At 34.0% G+C, this 19,326-nt stretch overlaps 1 long non-coding RNA gene across 2 annotated transcripts; it reads right to left on the bottom strand.

Annotated features, from left to right (window-relative positions):
• Window positions 1–6,077: 6,077 nt before the first annotated feature.
• LOC107853947 lies at window positions 6,078–18,662 on the bottom strand. 2 transcript variants are annotated; one of them, XR_001669895.2, is made up of 4 exons: window positions 18,350–18,662; window positions 17,019–17,073; window positions 11,682–11,737; window positions 6,078–6,670 (listed from the first exon to the last, which is right to left on the bottom strand). It is a non-coding gene; the product is annotated as an uncharacterized LOC107853947 (long non-coding RNA). The 2 variants fall into 2 exon arrangements; XR_007054840.1 differs by having other exon boundaries at window positions 6,412–11,737.
• Between the last annotated feature and the right edge of the window lie 664 nt (window positions 18,663–19,326).

Here is a 19,326-nt window from a genome sequence, read left to right as displayed (position 1 = left end):
ATGTAACTTGTGCATTTACATTGGATTTGGTGAATATGTGTGTTTGATATTATTAAGCATGTAATATAATGATGTGTTTGTTAATCTTACCAGATTTTTTACAAAGTAACAAGGCACTTTGCTCAAGCAATACATGTCTTTCTCGGAATACATAGTGTAATAGCAAGCTGAGATACACATAATTTGGTGTACCAGCAAAAAGACCTAACTTGTTTGAGGAGGGCCTCTTTAACCTAGCTCATTGAAGCAGGAGTTGTCAATTATGATCCATTGCTACCATATGCTCACGCAATCGCTTACTAAATGATCTGCCCAGCACGCATAATTTACTTTAGGTATGGAATTTTAATTATAGTTGCATACATGATGGATGATCATGATAGTGCACACTTTCTTGATCTTATTTTATTATAAACATTTGAGTACTAGTGGCCGCTTCTCGAATCCAGTCGCATATCTGCATAATTATCTTCATGTATTTCCCCTAGAGTATAGGTGTTTCCTTGTCATGTATTTTCCCACACCCTGTCACTCTACCCGTTATGTCTATGGCGGGGTGGATGAGGTTCAAAGTGTTCAGGAAGATTTATGAATAGAAAAACATATAACTATTACTGAATCTATGAATTTTTTGGCTCGACAGCCTAGAATTGTATTCCTTGCATTTTAAAAAAATTGACTTGTTTTAACTTGACACATAGTTAAAGAAATCTAGTGATCTAAAATTAAATTAATGTTATATGTCAATAATTTAAATTGGCATTCTCTGCTCCTATTTTAACCTAAAATAACGGGACTTTCCATGATCACACAATAGTGTGGTCTGCCTACCAAAGAAGTATGCAAATTCAAGTACCTCCAGTAAGAATGATGCTTTTCTGATCACTGTTAGGGATGATTCCTTTCAACATCTGAAATCTAAGCCGAAAAAAGAATATTTTGATTTTCAACTAGATTTCACTTTATTTGTCCAAACCTCAATTAAAGTAGTGATTGATAAACAAAGTTGAAGATATGAAAACATAAAACCTATATAGGAATCTGTAACAGAACAGAACATTCAAGAAAGCTTCATTTTTTTTAAATACTTTATCCTGTTAAATATTTTTTTTCGAATTGGTCTTATGTGACATCTTTGATTTTCATGCAAGCCTTTTAACTATTGTATAAAAAAGTGGTATTAAGAGAAAGCTACACCGTGATACTAGGTTTGAACTATGAATCCTAATACTATCTCTGGATTATAGTTAATTAGTATGTATATTTTACTTTATTGAATCAATTAATGTAACACCCCGAGTCTATACCCCGGACGCTACACGGTTCTCATAATCCCGAAAGACTACAAGCTAACTCATTACTGGTACCTGCTGCAATAATTGTGTAATAAATACTGTAATGATTGTGGAAAGAGGTAGAACATATGCCATAAGGTTCAAATCTATAAATAAATCTGAATGAGGTATCAAAATATCAAAACTGAATATAAGTACTGAAAAACTAAACAACTGTCTAAAAATACTCTAGTCTGAAAAGCCTCTAACTATCTGAACTATGGAATTGATGGGACAAGCCCCCAACTAACTCCATCTACTAAAATAAAACTGAAGTACTATAAATAATAAGTATGTCCTCAAACTATGAGGACTCACCACTTCTCTGAAAAAGGAGAATCTAAACTACTAAGGGTGCTTTGGAGCACGTGCGTCTGAACCTATGATATAAGACATCATAGCACAAAGAAAAAGCATACATTAGTACTTTGAATGTACTGGTATGCTCAGTGAGGTAGGCTAAAATGCATGGGTTCATATGCATGCCCAATAATAACTGAATAACATGAGTATGACTGAGTAAGAGTATATGCATGAATACATAAACTGTAAATAAGATCATGCTAATACTGAGTACTGAATCTGAATACTGATAATCGATATCTGAGTTCACTAATACTATATTACTGATTATCTGTATGAATATATCTGACAGTTCTGAATACTGTGAAACCATACTGAGTTTTGTACTGAGCTAAGTGACTATGTATAATAGTCCTGAATTTGTACAATTGAACTGAGTTATATTCTGAGAATGAGACTGGAACTGAGACTGTAGAAAGTAATTATCTAACTGACATGCCCCTTCTCTAACTAATTTGGGGTCCAACCTGTAACTCCAATTGGAAGGGTGTCAATACCATGCCACGGGTAAGGACAAGTGCCGAGTCACCCTCATCTGGAGGTACTCTGAATGAGAATGGCGGTACCCTCAACTGGCAAGTAGATCACCTCATCAACCCTCAACTGGCTTGTTGATATCTCAACCTACGATGGCTACATAGTTCTGGAATGCAAGGATTGCTTCAAAGGATTACACCCTCTACTGGCAGGTGAGTCCCCATCCTCGAGTTCACTCGGTGCTGAATCCTACTCCCAACTGAATAGACACTGGACTAAATTCTAAACTGTACTAGGCTAGACTGAACTGTTATTGATTTTATTGTATAACTGAATAGAACTGATTTTACTGAACAAAGCTGGACTGATTCTAAGTTCACTGAGTTTTCCTAAGTTCTGTAACTGACTGAATTCTACTGATCGAGACCTGACTGATTCTACACTATGACTGATCATGGCTCTAGATAAGCAGCTAAATTGTCGGGTATTAAATACCCCAGGACTCGATAGCACAAACTTAAAAGAAATGGCATAATTCTTGAGACATGGTAACTAACTACTTAGTCATCATTTGTTCACTTGGGCATTCAGGTAAACACTTGCATACATGTTAAACATGATGTAATTTCACTATTCAACTCACATGGACAACTCATCTAACACTTGTGGGGCATAATATATGCACATATTACTAAAACATCATGTAGGAAATATGATTCAGTTCCAATTACATAATTCCAAGAGTTTCAACATGAATTCACATGATAAAGTACACATATCAATTAAGTCTACATGAATCTTATAATAAATCATGAATACATTTTAATTCAAATCATGGAAATCATGAAATCACTCTACATGAATTTTAAAGGTGTTTCTTGTACTCCAAGGGTAGAAGGAACCCTTGGATGAACACTTCACATACCTTAGTTAAGGAATTTGTGAAAATTGATGGTGGAATCTTGAGTTCTTGATTTGAAATTGAAGCTTCTAGGATTTTGTTCTTGAGAAAATTTGAGAAAGAATAAGATTATTTTCTCCCTAAAGTGATTAATTTCGTGTTTTGGGGGCTGAAGGTTGAGGGAAAAAGACCTAAATTCCCCCAAGGGCACGATCTTTTAATGACTTAAAAACTGTACCATCGATACGCACACCGACGTGCCGCATCATTGGCATCGACGCGATGGCCAATGCGTCGTGTCGAGTCCACGTCGACTCTCTAGAAATTGACCCTGGGAGCTGGGGAAAACATTCATCAACGCAATAGTCGATGCGGCATGCCAAGATCACATTGATCCAGAATTTAGGGATTCCAAAAGAGATTCAAATGAAGTCCCAAAAATCCGAAACTTGTCCAATAACACCTACAGACAATCCTGATCATGAATCAACCTAAATATCCACATTTAATGGACGTAAATTCCATGAAATAAGATCGCCAACTTTCAAAGGCTAAAATGACTCTAAATCTGAATACTTAGCTAGAATATTCTAAGTATGGGACCTCTTGACAAGCCTAAAGGACTAATTTAAGCAAAGAACTTTACGGGGTCTTACATTTTCTTCCCCTTGGGTACATTCATCCTTGAATGAGACTGCTGAAACTGAGAATCCAGAGGGACCGGACTTACACACCGGGCATGAAAAACTGAAGCATGATTTCATGACTGAGATCACTGATACGCTAAATTATTGTGCTGAACATGCATATCTGGTGCATGAGCATATAGATGAGAATGATTCATGAATACATGACTGGGATTACTGATAAGTTAAGTTTCTCATACTATACATGCATATCTAATGCATGAATACATGATTGAACCAACTCATGAACATAAGTCTAAACCTGTAATGGTAACTGATACCAAGTTTGTGACCAAAATCTGAACATAAAACTGAATAAGCTTAAGGAAAACTATTACCTTTATCTGAATCTGAGGTTGCAGAGAAGAGGCGAGGATACTTGATCCACATATCCGCTTCTTCTTTCCAAGTAGCTCCCTCAACGGACTGATTTCGCCATAGAACTTTGAGTAAAGGGACTTCTTTGTTCCTCAGTCTGCGAATCTGATAATCAAGGATTTCGATTGGAATCTCTTCGTAAGAGAAGCTATTATAAACATCTATGCCCTCTATGGGGATTACGGCTGATGGGTCACCTATGCATTTCTTTAGTAAAGAGACGTGAAACACAAGATTGATTGAAGATAGATCCAAAGAAACCTCAAGCTCGTATGCTACATTTCCGAAACGATTGAGAATTTGGTAAGGACCAACATATCGGGGACGGAGTTTCCTTCTCTTGCAAAATCTCTTCACCCCTTTCATAGGAGAGATTTTCAAGTACACATAGTAACCAATCTCAAACTAGAGATCCTTCCTGCGCATATCTGCATACGATTTCTGCCGGCTCTGAGCTGTCTTAAGTATCTCCCTGATCAATGACTTTCTCTATTGTATCAAATACCAAGTCAGGCCCTACCACTACGACCTCACCCACTTCAAACCAATCAATAGGAGATCTACACCTCCTCCTATAAAGCACCTCAAACGGAGCCATCTGAATACTGGAGTGATAGTTGTTTGCATATGCAAACTCAATCAAAGGAGAGTGGTCATCCCAACTACCTTTAAAGTCTATCACATATGCTCGCAGCATATCCTCTAAAGTTTGAATGGTTCTTTCTGCTTGACCATCTGTCTAAGGATGAAAAGTTGTACTGAGGTAAACTGGAGTACCAAGACCCTTTTGGAATGCTTTCCAGAAATGAGAGGTGAACTAGGTACCTCTATATGAGATAATGGACAACAGAACAACATGCAATCTAACCAGCTCCCTGATATAGAGTTTGACATAATCCTTGGCTGAGTAAAAGGTATAGACTGGAAGGAAATGAGCTGATTTGGTCATCCAGTCTATAATGACCCAAATTGAATCATGCTGATGACGAGTATGAGGAAAAGTCATCACAAAGTCTATGTTTACTTCTTCCTATTTCCAGGTGGGAATGTTGAACTCCTTCATGGATCCACTAGGCTTCTGATGCTTAATTTTAACCTGCTGACATGTTGAGCACTCAGCCACAAACTCTGCAATATTTCTCTTCATCCCACTCCACCAATAGATCTCCAGTAAATCAAGGTACATCTTAGTGTCCCCTGGATGAATAGAGTAGCGTGCACCATGTGCTTCATTAAGAATCCACTGCCTCAAGTCATCTACGCCTGGCACACATAGTAGACCATGACAACGTAAATCACTATCTTCTCCTTGGGAGAAAACCTTTATTTTTTTTATCTCTAACTGACTTCTTTAACTTGACTAAACTGGGATCCCTATCCTTTTTTTCCTTTACCTTGGAAACTAGGGATGGTTCCAAACTACTCTGCACCCACGATCTACTAATATTGCTACCACACTAGTCTGTCACCATAAAATGGCAAATCATTTCTCAATCAACGATTATACAACTAAAACTATTTATTTACTCAAAAGTCACCCTCACTCTGACTTCTAACCTTGTGACTTCATATCACCAACTTCTTGGCCCAATCTCACTACTAATACGTCATGGCACTTTAATATATAGTACTACTCTGGAGGAAATACAGTTGCAACACTAGGCTACATATCATTACCCTTATGCTTGACATCTCCAATAAGAATTTTCATAGGGATTGGATACACTTAATACCTCAAGCTAAAAAGTACGATTTCATCAGGATCAAAGTTTACACTAGAATCTATACACCTTGATGCACCGACGGACTACTCTCAATTCCTTGTGCAATTTCATAATCTTATATGATTCAATTATAACGGACCACCTCATATGGTCTCTAAGATTCTGCTCTCTTGAATCGACTCGACAAGGAGACATAGTTAACAAAATCAAAGTAAGGAAGGAATCTAGACAACTTTCAAATAGACAACACAATGGCACAATCTAGAACATGAAGAAAATAAAACATTCCTAAACGCCTAGTAGCCTCCTATTTATAAGTGTGGCACATTACATACCCATAAAATTGACTCCACCCGACGTGATACTGTAGACACCCTAGGACCATGAACTGTGCTCCGATACCAAGTTTTTCATGACCCGAACTGAGGCCCTAGCCGCGATGGATATCCCAAACCGTGAATACCTATCTGCCCCTATTCTATCTGGTAATCATACACAAATTTCATACAATGTAAAGAAATGTGGAACATTAATAAATGGAAACATGGTCACTTTTAAATTCAACTAGGCAATACAATATAAAGTTCATTACATTCAAAGTACATGACTAGTCTATGAAATCTCTACTAACTGAAAATAACATCTGTTTGAACTCAGGGACAAGGCCCCCAGTCAGACCATGAATCAAAATAATATAACCATGACAAGTTTCATAACCAGGCCTTCTGAAGTAAGGAAGGCCACAAGTTGTAGCTTCTGTCAAGTCAATCTACTGCTTAACGAAACCCCGGGACTGAGCCTCAAATCCTGAAATATAGGGGTCAATACAACTGTACTGGTACGCAGAGCAATCCAAAATAATATACTTTAATAAATAACATAAGTGAGAGCATTTTATGAAAAAAAAATACATCATCATAAACCTTTTGAAAATCTATGGGCATAGTAAATGGGACTTTAAAACCGTTCTTTAAATCAATTTAACATATTTGTCTTAGTTCTGAGCTAGGTGTTACCCCCTACAAGTCTGATATTCCATGGGCTATATCGAATCCGCCATTGCCTCAACGGATAAGCCCTCAACCCAAGTTTTCCGCAAGAGTTGGAGTTTCTAAGTCTGATACGCTACAGGGAACTAGGCTATCGTATAATCTCTCTTGGGGACAAAATACCCCATATAGGCAAAACACTATTTTTAACAATGAGTTATCTGAACTCATGCCTTCTTCAGGTAACCACCTAAGATCTCTTAAGCTTATTTTTTAACCTTTTCTGAACATACATATTTAAGAACTCAGATTCTAAAAATCTGAAGGAAATCTAACTTCTATTCTGTTCTGAGTTTGTTATGGCATTATCTGTTTTTGTATCGTCATACCAAGACTTGCAAGTCATATCTCTAAGCCATACATTATTCTATTACAGTCTTCTCTTTCAAAACCTTGTGTTCATACCACCAAACTATCCAAACAGTATATGAGAATATGTATAGTGGAACTCATGAAAACTTAGGGAAAGATCCTCAATTTCAATTCACAAACACGTAGTTGTCAAGTATCATGTAACAAACCATGCAATCTCTTTCAATTATCACTTTAAACATTTATAAACAATAAAACACCCTCTCTTCAATTCATACTCAATATTAAGTTCAAAACAATAGTGAAACACTTATCTTATGCTTCAAAATATGCAATTGAACAACCCACAACATGTGAAATCAAGAGGTATTATAACAAGAGAGGGGTTTCATCATTCATGCTCTTGATTTAATCTTTTCAAAACTCAAAACACATACTTACATATACACGAGTAAAAATCAATTTTAAGGGGAGGCCTCAAGACCAAAACAATATGTCTATCTTTAAAAAACGTTTCATGATTTGGATATTCAAAATAATTGCTTAAACCAATGTTATAAACATCATAACATACTTTCAAAAGATTGATAAAATCATAAATTATGCCTATAGAGTTTTTAGGACAGCCCTACGTACCTTAATCAATGAAGAATTCGCCAAAAAGTTGATCTCTTGAGCTTGAATGTTTAGCCCTAAGTTGTTTTTCTCTTATGATGTTCTTAGAAGATCAATTAGGGATCTTAAGAGAGTTAAAACGTAACTAATAACCCTAATTACATTTAAGGATGATTAGGGACGGTGTTGGATTGCAAAAAGACTTGATTGCCCTTAAAATGACTTAAAACGAAGTATTTACGCCGTTGGGCCATGGTGCATGCGAGGCATTTCCTATGGCCTAAGCTAGGCAGTGCCACGCATTGTCCATCTCCCAAAATAGGTTGGGCGTCACATTTCCCATCGCCCAAAATGGACTGGGCGACGCATTTCCCATGGACCAACAATTCCAGTAGCCTTAGGCGATTGCTAGGCGACGCACTCCACTTTACAAAGTCATAACTTTTTGCTCGGGTATCGGATTGAAGAGAAAATGATATCGTTTGAAAGAGGACTCAAAGACCTTTCATTTGATATATAGTAGGTCCCCTAATTATTATATACAAAAAGTTATGGTCGATGGAAGTTGACCCAAGTTTAGACGCTCAATAAAACTCAACCGATAGGAAAGCTTTCAACTCGTCTTTGAGTTAAGGGACCTCTATGACCTCAAATCATGCTCAACTAGATTGCCACACTACATAACTGATTAAAACACTAAATTTGCATAGGATTTATTGGCCTTTGAAACTATTCCGCGTAGGAATGACGATTTACATTCTATCCCAAAAGTATGGGGTGTTACACCTTTCAAGAGTATCAACCCATAGAAGAAGATGTGGCTCACTATTAGCATGAGCTAGAGCACTACCATCCCTTAAATCATATAGGAAGAAAAGGTGCTTCAACTTTGCACCAGAAGATTGTTTTGTCAAGGAAAGATTGGTGATAATATTCGTCAAAATAAGGGCCATTACTGTGGTAGTCCAGTGGATCCTAAGAATGTTCTCTATTTCATTGAAGTTGCAAACTTGAATTGAAAAACCTTTTACAAAATGAAGTAGAAGCTAAGAAATACTACATTAATCAAAAGGATATAATTAGTGGTTATGAACATTAAAAAGTGGCAGTAGTTTTGTGTCAAAATCGTTTATTAAAGCACTGGAACTTGTTTCATTATGGACTGATATAATGCAGCTGTCAGGACATTAACAATTTAATTGTTACTCATGCAAATGCAGTCAAAGATAATAGAGCAGAATCAAGAAGGATCCGAAGGTGAAAGCGGAGAAGCTACCCATGCTTAAATTTTTACCATGATGTTAGTATCAACTTACAGGTTTTAACACCTTGGGACTTAGACGAAGATGCAGGCATGGATTAGGCTTCTATTTTCCTATAGAATGTACTATATGTTGGAGGGAAGAGAAAAACTATATATGACTGATTGAAGCCTAAACTCAAATCAACTTACAAAACATGGTTACACTATCAGTATGCACCACTTGACCCTTATCCTCAACAGATATGTTATTCAGCTACCATTACCAATAAACACGCACATGGAACCATATTTATTTTTCAATAAAACAGCATGGAAGTACCCTACAAATACATATTTGGTCAAACTAACCGTTCCTAAAGCTACCTTTTAACCTCCCTCAACTCAGCTAAAGCTATCAAAAATGATATAGCGGGAGTGAATTGAGTATCTGACTCAATATCAAAACCAAAACCAAGACCACATTCTGGTAAAATCCTATATAAATTAGAAAAACAACCATTAACAATTCACCAACATTAGGAACTGACTAAATCAAGGAATATAAATGCTAGCAAATTGACCATACAATGATACAACAACAATACTTAAAAGTCCAACAATACAACAATACAACAACAGTCCAACAACAGTCAAATTATTACATATGACTGGAAGCCCATGTATATTTAGTAGTGTCAATAACAATATCAGTAACAACAGAGACAATATAAGTCAAAAAATACAGCAAATGTCCAACAAGAATGACTTAAATATTGATCTAAAAGGAATATTCCAACAATATCAGTCCAACAATACAGTCCAATTTGAATTAAAAGTCCAACAATACATGTTTACATACAAAAATACAACAACTATACTTAAAAGTCCAACATTACAATAATACAACAATAGTCCAACAATATCAATCCAATTTGGTCGTTCTTCCATCTTAAAAGGGAAATTAAATAGATCTAACTATGTTTGAAGTTGTAGAGGAGAAGCAGCAATAGCAACAGTTTAGATATATAGAAGCAGCAACAATAATTAAGATATATAGACTAGGCAGAGGTAGAGACACTAACCTTCATTAATTCTCCCTATAGCGGCTAGTGTAGAGATAAATTTTCTTAGTGAAGGAGTGGACAATGTCACCGGTATATTAGGATAAATTAATACTGCATTCTGAAGTTGAGCAATTACAACTGCAATAGCTTCTTGTCAAATGGTTCTGTTTTGTTTATCGATTTGATCCTCCATTATTGCCATCATTTCTTGCATTTGATGCATGACATCATTGGTGACATTTATTTCTCCACCAATGATGTGAATATACCATAATGTAATCTTGTTTAGGCGAATATAATATAGAAAGGAGAAATGCTTCCCACAAGTACTTATTTATGTATCGTCTTTGTTGAAGATATGTCTCAGAAATAAAGTAGAAATAGATAATTTTAGTAGTTTTAAATTATTAAAATACAATATGGCTTAGACTTAGTAATTAGTTATCCCTTTATTATTTGAATAGAAATTAGTTATCCCAATTTAAATTGATGTGTAGTTAGAAATTTGTTTATAAATATATATTTTGAGTTATTAATAAAATAATTTCATTGACAATACTGTTGCATTATCTTTTTCTCTCAAATTCTTTCTCTATTATTTCTTAAATTTCAAAGCTAAAAACAAACAATTGGTGTGAAAAGCCAGTTTCTTGAGGGATCTGTGAGGCATATTGATTCTGAAAATAACTTTTCCCAAATAGCTCCTCTCAACTATAAAGAGACCAAAATAGGGAATCTAGCTTAAAACCCAACCGAACACCTAGGGAACCAAATCACCTACCCTCCAGCAGTCCATAAATACACAATGGATGCTATGGTAAGGGTCAAAAGTAGAGAAATTACAAAAACATAATATCGGGAATAACCTTGCAATAAATCAACTAACAGAAAATAAATAGTTGCACTTACAAATATAATCACATAGTGAGTTCAAGACAACAGCAATTGCATAACAACAAGGCCTTTTTAATAAATAACATTACAAGTTATTAATTTACGCACTTGTATTCAAGATTCAGTAAATACATCATATAGTGTGCATTATAACAAAATAAGCAAATAATCCATCAATCATGCACACATACAACCAACAAGAGTCTTAACTCTAATTCAACCATAATCTATCTCAATACATGTCTTCCAATGCATTAAATTACCGTAGGCTTGCTCTTTCTTATAACCTCTACTTGTTCATAGTATAAAATTAATAAATAAAGAGATTTTAAATTAATATCCTTCTAATTCTATGAAATATAACGTAATTTCATAACTTTAAGCTCAATTTAATGCACAATTTCCTTATTTTAGGTTCTTCCACCCTCTATCCCTGTTAATCCACCAAAATAAAAATTACATGGATGAATTCTAGCTTAGTAATCACAAATCGATAATTATAGAACATAATAAAGTGAATTCAACCACCTACATAACCAATCATATCAAGTTCTTAACCTAAATTTAAACCCCACATCCCCACCATAATCAATCTTATGAATTCAAGGAAATTTACATTTGGAGGAAAGAAACTCAGTTACCATAAGAGTTGAGGTTGAAAAAATTGCCCTAAGTCACTCTTCCCGATCTCCTGCATCTTTTGGAAAGAAAAACACATTTTAACATTCAAAACTAATATTTACTGCAATGAGTCAGCTATAGCATCCCGATTCCACCATAAACTCATCGCTATAGTAGTATCCTCCCATTAACATTATGCTGACCAAAATTGACATATTCTATAGCAGAATAATTCTTACTAAAGTTAGAACTCTATGGCAGTCTACCACACCACAAACTTTTCCATTTTTATAACTTACTCTCAATTTCAACAGTTTAATGTCAAATACTATACTCAGAGGTTTACTTTCAAAAATTCCATTACAAAAAGTTCTACGGATCAGTAAACTTATTGAATAACACATCGTTATCATAAATCTACGAGCCAACACCCCATAAATTGCAAAATTTACCTAGACCACACAAAACTTTAAACTGTCCAAACCTAGCATAGCTAGAGATTTCAAGAACTTCATCCAGGAAAAAAGTAATCCAAATTTTTGCATGCTAGGAAACACCATAATAATTGAAAAAGTTGCTACAAGAGGACCATGGATCTCCTCTTAAGACAATTCCAAAGCATTTCTCAGGAAGAGTGGCCAAAAATAGGAGAAGTTATTCAGATAACATTATCCTAAGTCCCAAAGGTTGTTTCATGCTTGCTATGAGGATTAATAATTCGAGATCAGAATGTAAGGTGTATTTCCATGATACTTTAGGAAGGTTAGTGCTCTAAATTATCTTAAAGAAGGAGTAAGATCATTGATTATCTATAAACTATCACATTATGATGTTCTTCAAACCTGAAGTATTGTGACTACCGAAGATGTCCAAAGGCAAAGCCTTTGTCTCAAACGAAAGTCGATAAAATTGTACGACCTTTATTGAGTCCCAAAAATGGATTAATTTGGTCTATTTTTCCCTATTCTATATTTGGAATTGCTTTACGCCTTTCAAATTAGCTTCAAGTCTTAATAAAAGTTGCTTTCTAAGATGTCATTCTATGTCATTTTTATTATTTTCACATATTTTCCATATTTTGAATCTTAACGTAGCTTTAATGGAGTATTTATAGTTTATGTGTGTATGGGGGAGGGGGAGGGGGGGGTTAGCTCCAATTGAGTATGGAGTTTGGTTTGATTTTTAGCTAGATTTCCTATTTTAGAGCTTTTAAATATGAGAAGTTTGACTATAGTAAACATTCTTAGTAAATAGATTTAGATCAAAATTTCATTAGTTTCATTATCTTTAAAATATAGATTTTGAAAAGGGTGGGACCTTTGGTTTGGGTCCCTAGGCTGTTGGAATCATTTTGGGCACTTAGGTAGAATAAATTTGGACAAGTGTTGACTTCTATAAGTATTTCATCGAAACGAACTTCGTTGTTCAATTTTTCATTAAGTCTGAAGTATCTTATATAGCTGGGTAGAGTGTTTTGGTTTTGTTACTAGGAAAAGTCCCCAGTGTCGTTAAGGACATGGATTGTTTGGTGTAAGATGTTGGTGTAGCTGTTACTGATGTAGACACTGTTGTGGAGCTTCATCCGCTTTTATGGAGTCACACCTATTGAAGGTTGGCCACACCAATGATGGATGATGGCATGAGTTGGAATCGCTTTTGTGGGAATTTTTTTCTACGACAAATTTGTTTATATGGGATTTCCTCTACTTTAGTCGTGGCTCAGATCTTTAGTGGCTTCGGATTTAGAATAAAATTTGGTGTGTAAGCAGTTTCGCTTTTGCAACAAATCATTTAGTAAAGAAGTGATCACAGTATATATAGAGAGAGAGATAGATGCATTTCTCATCTTTAGCACTTCATTCTTTATTCTAAGTGGTGTAAGCTTGGTTGTTGAGATAGTTGGGGCCATTGTTGAAGGAGTCTACACATGGTTAAGGCCCACTTCTTCACCATAGTTTTCAATCATGTTTTCTAATAGGAATCTCAACTTTATATACAGAATTGGCTCCTTAATTCTTGTTTTTTTCTTCGAATTAATGTACCGCTTTTGGAGCTATTGATATTTGAGCTCAATACCGTCATCAGATAACTTTTGTGCATGAGATTATTACTCTTACAAAAGAGTAATTATGTTAGTATTCCCTCCGTTGCTAAAAGAATAACCTATTTTGACTTTGCACGGTATTTAAGAAAATAAAGAGTACTTTTAAATCTCGTGGTCCTAAATTAAAGTTATATCAAATGTACCAAAATGCTCTTTAATCATGTGGTCTTAAACATACTGCGTGAAAAATTGGAATTTATGTACTGCTAAAAAGGAAAAAGTCATTCTTTTTGAAATGGTAGAAAAAAAAAGTAGGTCACTCTTTTTTAAATGAAGTAATTTTTAATTTCATTGTCGGTCCCGAGGTTTGCATTTTGACTTGATTTTCGGCTAGAATTTATTAGAACTTATATAGGTATTATTTTTGTTGTCTTAATAAGTAGATGGAGTATTTGACAGCATGACAGAGTTTGCTGGCAAAATGGAAGGGGAAGACTTCAGCGGGACAGTTAGAGACTTTGTTCAATATTGAGGTAAGTTATGATTTCACTCTCTTTAGACATAGCTCTGTTAGGTAGTGTATTTTATATATTGCTTGTTGGGTAGAAAAATATTCAACATTGTATCAACTAAAACCAATTGCTAGACAAAAAAGAGACAATACATGACTAAAACAAAGATTCAACATAGGTCAAAATATTACTCAAGTTATTTTGTTGATTGCAGAAAATTATTTCATTTTTCCAATAAAAGAGAAGAACCTTCATATAACTGAGGAAAAAAACAGAGTTACATGAAAGCAATTGGAAATGAAACAAACTAATATGGACATTATAAAAAGCAATATGAAAATAATCATAGAACAGTTAAAGTATTATGCTCTCAATCTAGGTCTTTGGTATGTCCATCATATTTATCATTGATGACATTGCCTACTGCTGGTGGAGACTCGGGACCAATTCCACTTCCCAAAGCCAAAAAAAATTTCTATGTAGCCATGTCCTCAACAAACCATATGTCAATGATCAAATCATCCATTGAACTAGGTTATTGGTTAACATTTTTGTTTGAAAGTTTCAAAATGTAAGGAGAATCTCGAGTTTGAGAAGCCTGTTGTTGTATATTGTGTATTTGTTTTCTTTCATTTAATGTAGCCATCATAGAAGCTAAAAATTTCAACAAATTTTTAATTTTTCAAGAATCAAACTCAGCAGTACTCTGACCGTCGACAAGTTGGTCAAAAAGGAGTTCTATTTCCTTTTCCTCATTCTTTTTTTCTGTTGTGTTAACTTTTTATCGTTTCTCGGTCGTTTATTTAAAAGATAGATTTTATATTTAACTAACTTTTTTATTCTTTAAAACTCATAAAAACTAAAATAATTCATTAATACCTTCTTTGCCAGATTATAGATTTCCAAATAATGGGTTGAATTTAACGTGGAATAAAAATAACTATGGTGACATAGGCATAACATAAGATTGAAAACTATTCTGCTTTCTTAAACAAACTTGTAGTTCTTTTATCTAGAATGAAGTTTCTTAAATTTTTGCTGCCTAGGCCTTATTCAAGCCATATTTGATACTCAAATCTATAAGCACACTTTCTTTAGGAGTACAATACAAAAAGTTTGAAGAGGCGTGAAGAAGTATTTATAGTGCCTAACAAGAACTGTTACCATAGCCAAGTAAAGAAATTTTAAGTTTATTTCTATAATTTTAGATAAATATTAAAGAAGATTATTTAATATTCTCATTCAATTTATTTAATATTAAAGAGAAAATGCCCAATTACCCCCCTGAATTATATCCAAAAAGGCTATGACACACCTCAACTTGAAGGGGGTCCTATTACTACCCTGAACTAGTTAAAAGTGTTATTTTAACACCCTTAGTGACTACGTGACACACACGTGTGCCTACGTGTACACTTCAGTGTTGTGCCATGTATGTGCCACATAGACACTAAGGGTGTCCAAATTACACTTTTAATTAGTTCAGGGGGCAATAGGATCCCCTTTAAGTTGAGATGTGTCATAACCTTTTTGGGTATAGTTCAGGAGGGTACTTGGGTATTATCTCAATATTAAATATTAAATATTAAATAAGCTTATTTAATATTTAGCCTAAACTCTCTAGATAAACTTAAAATTTCTTAACTTGACTATGGTAATAATTCTTTTTAGACATCTGTAAAGCTACATGTCTCTTCACACTTTATGTATTCTACTCATAAAGTATGTATATTTTTATGTTCGAGTATTAATTATTGCTTGAAAAAGGCTTAGACCTAATAGAAACTATAGCGGAAATGTAATAAACTCTGTTCTTGGTACAAGAACAACAAGTTATTTAAGAAAGCAGAAATTTTTTCAATTTTATGTGATGTAGATATAACCATAATTATTTTTAGTCTAGGAGAAAACCAATCCATTGTTTGGAAATCTGCACATTTGGCCATAGAGGTATTAATGAGGTAAGTTAGTTTTTCTGAGTTCAAAAGGATGAAAAAATTTGTTACATTAAAAATCTATCTTTAAATGAAACTGAACGAGTGAGATAAAATAGACACAATAGAAAAAATGGAAGAGGAGAAGAAAATAGAACTCCTCTTCAACCAATGTGTGGAAGTAAGAGTGTTGCTAAATTTGATTCTAGAAAATTTAAAGATTTGTTACGATTGTGTGTTGCTACAATGGCTAAAATAATGAGATAAAGAAATACTGAGTCTACAAAAACAACCTTCTCAAACTCCAAATTCTCCCAGCAATTTCAAGCTTGCTAAAGAAAATGTTACCCAATCACCAAGTTCAATGAATGATTTTATCAACGACATGTGATTTGTTGAGACATGACTACTCACCGAATTGTTTTTTCTTATGGGGTGGAAGTGGTACCCAATATGGATCTACAAAAGGCGACAATATCAATGCAAAAGAAGATGGACATTCCAAACACATAAATTGACAGTGTTATACTTAAGATGTTGTATCATTATTTTCATGTTGCTTTTTATATCATTTATCTTAGTTTGTTTTATTTTTAATTGATTTCATGTTATTGTACTTTTTATTTCAACTATCTATGAAGCTTGTTCAATTTTTTTGGAGAAATGAACTAATTTTGTGCAATAGACAAAGTCATTTAAGTACTATTTTAAACTATGCTAAATTTTTATTTTTAGTCACAATAATCTCTCTCATTTTATAAGTTGACTTTATATGATATTCTGCTGAATATTTCCCTAGACATATCAAATATATAAACTATACTACCTAAACGATCTAAGTTTAAAGAGAGTGATATTAGAAGTTACCTTAAGGTTGAACAATCAACTTAGATGCCTTCCCCGTCCATGTGGTCTCCCATGACTGCACGATATCAAATGCACAATCTACTTATTAAGAAAAGAAAAACTGATATCCATATTTGCACCAAGAAATTCGGGTAAAAAATCAAGTCAAAAAGAAACCCTTGGGGTCCGACAACAAAACTAGAAATTCCTAACTCAATTACTCTCCTCCAAGGGTCATCAACCCATGCACAACAATTACGTGAGTACTGTATTGAACTCGTACATCAATTGGTCAAAAATTCATAATTAGAAGGAAAAATCACTAAAGTTCTTTTTCCAAAGAAAAATCCAGTAAAGATCACGCCTACCTCTAAAGCTGACGAAATTTTGAATAAACTGATCTGCAAATGCAAAAAATGGCGTGCAGAAGCAATGGATGATAAACATTACTAGCCATCGCTAGTGGGACAAATCTTGCACAAAGTTGCTCCACAAAAGCGGACCAAGATCGGTATAAGAGTACCAAGCTCCACAAAAGTGGCTACACCAGTAACAGTTGCACTAGAAGCTTAACCCAAATAGTCAAAGTCAAGAACAACCCTCATGACTTGTTTGGAATCTAGTAACACAACCGAAACACCATATAAGACTAGAAATGACATTTCAGATTTAATTTAAATAGCCAATGATGGTCATTTCAATAAAATTTTAATAGAATTCAACACTTGTCATAATTTCTAAATTTTACCCAAGTTTTCTAAACGATTCCAAAATCCTTGGGACCAAAACCAACACTTTCCCTAATACAAGAAAAAATGTTCTTATGCTAACAGAATTGGCAAAATTTTAATTCAAGTCTATTTAATGAAAAATATTGACCAGATTCCTTCCTCTTAACTGAAAAGGGTAAAAAAATTGAGCTAGATTCCCAATTTTGGACCCTTTTTAGTTGAGAGGTAGGAATCTAGGAGTCTACTTCAAAACCCAACTCATAGGGAACCAAATAACCCCCCCCCCCCCCCCCCCCCCCACAGACTATAAATACACAAAGAAAGCTATGGTAAGGGTCAAAATGGGGAATTTACACCAAAATCACCAAAATGACCAGGAAGGCCATTGCAGAAAACCACTCTTATAAACATCTGAAACTAATTTGAACTTTACAAAGAAATTAAAAATTAGAATAGGGGATCTACAGAAAATTTATCCATTATTGGGACTCAAAAAATGTCCTCCAATACTGTTGAATTCCCTTTGAGACAAAGGTTCTACCTTTGGACATCTCAGGTAGTCCTTAGACTTCATGTTTCAAGAACATCATAAAATCGTTAAAGACAAATTGTTTAACGTACCTTTACACAATATCATGGAAATTTATCATACTTTGTGAGTTCGGATTATTAACCCCATAGAAAGCAAGAAACACCCTTTGGACTTAGGATCAGTTTAAGGGAACAACCTTCATCGATTTTTGGCCTCTCTACCTGGGAAATATCCATTGTCCTCTTTCTTAAACTTTGAATAGTGTTTTGAAAAAAGGCAAAAATGCCTAGGGAATAATTTTGAAGATATTAAAATATTAGAGATTGAAGAAGCTCAAAACCAATTGAATAGTGGAAGGCAAAATTTGGGTATCTACAAAACTACTACTTTTCCCTCAATGGAGAATAGAAAAGTCATAATTATAAGATTGTAAATAGTAAAATATTAAAATCATAACATATTTTTATTATTTAAAAGGTAAAAGTATGGAATTTTTATTATTAAAAGGGTTAATATACTAAATTATTATCCTATTGAGTCAGATATTGTTAAGGTATATAAAATTTTAATCTCATTATCCGCTGATTATTTTAACATTAGTGGATTACTCAAATGTCTAAATAGGAAAATTATTAGGGATAATAATACTTTGCTTTCACAATTATAGATAGATTTCGGTTATGATCCTCTTAATATAGGAACTTAATAATTATATGATTATTAATGGTAAAACATTAAAATATATCCTATTTGTTCGATTAAAAAAGGTAAATATATTAAAATATCATCATAAATTAGAAGTTGATTATGAGTCTAAAATGCTAATGTCATACCCAATTGATCGCTAGCCTTAGATTATACCTTCAAATTCATAAATAAGAAAATTATTGGAGACAACAATAGTTTGGCATCTTAAAAAGTAATAATTTTTTTTTTCATGCTTGAAATATATGAATAGGTATATCTAGATTTTAACTAATTAAAAGATATTTTTGTAATACTTTTATGTAGGAAATATATTATATTTGAACTTTTATTAAAAATATATTATCCTTAAATATGTAGA

This window comes from Capsicum annuum, chromosome 4, assembly GCF_002878395.1.
Source record: "Capsicum annuum cultivar UCD-10X-F1 chromosome 4, UCD10Xv1.1, whole genome shotgun sequence".
NCBI classification, from domain to species: domain Eukaryota; kingdom Viridiplantae; phylum Streptophyta; class Magnoliopsida; order Solanales; family Solanaceae; genus Capsicum; species Capsicum annuum.
Note: the sequence above shows the minus strand (reverse complement) of the source record. Positions and strands in the feature narration are given on the sequence as shown.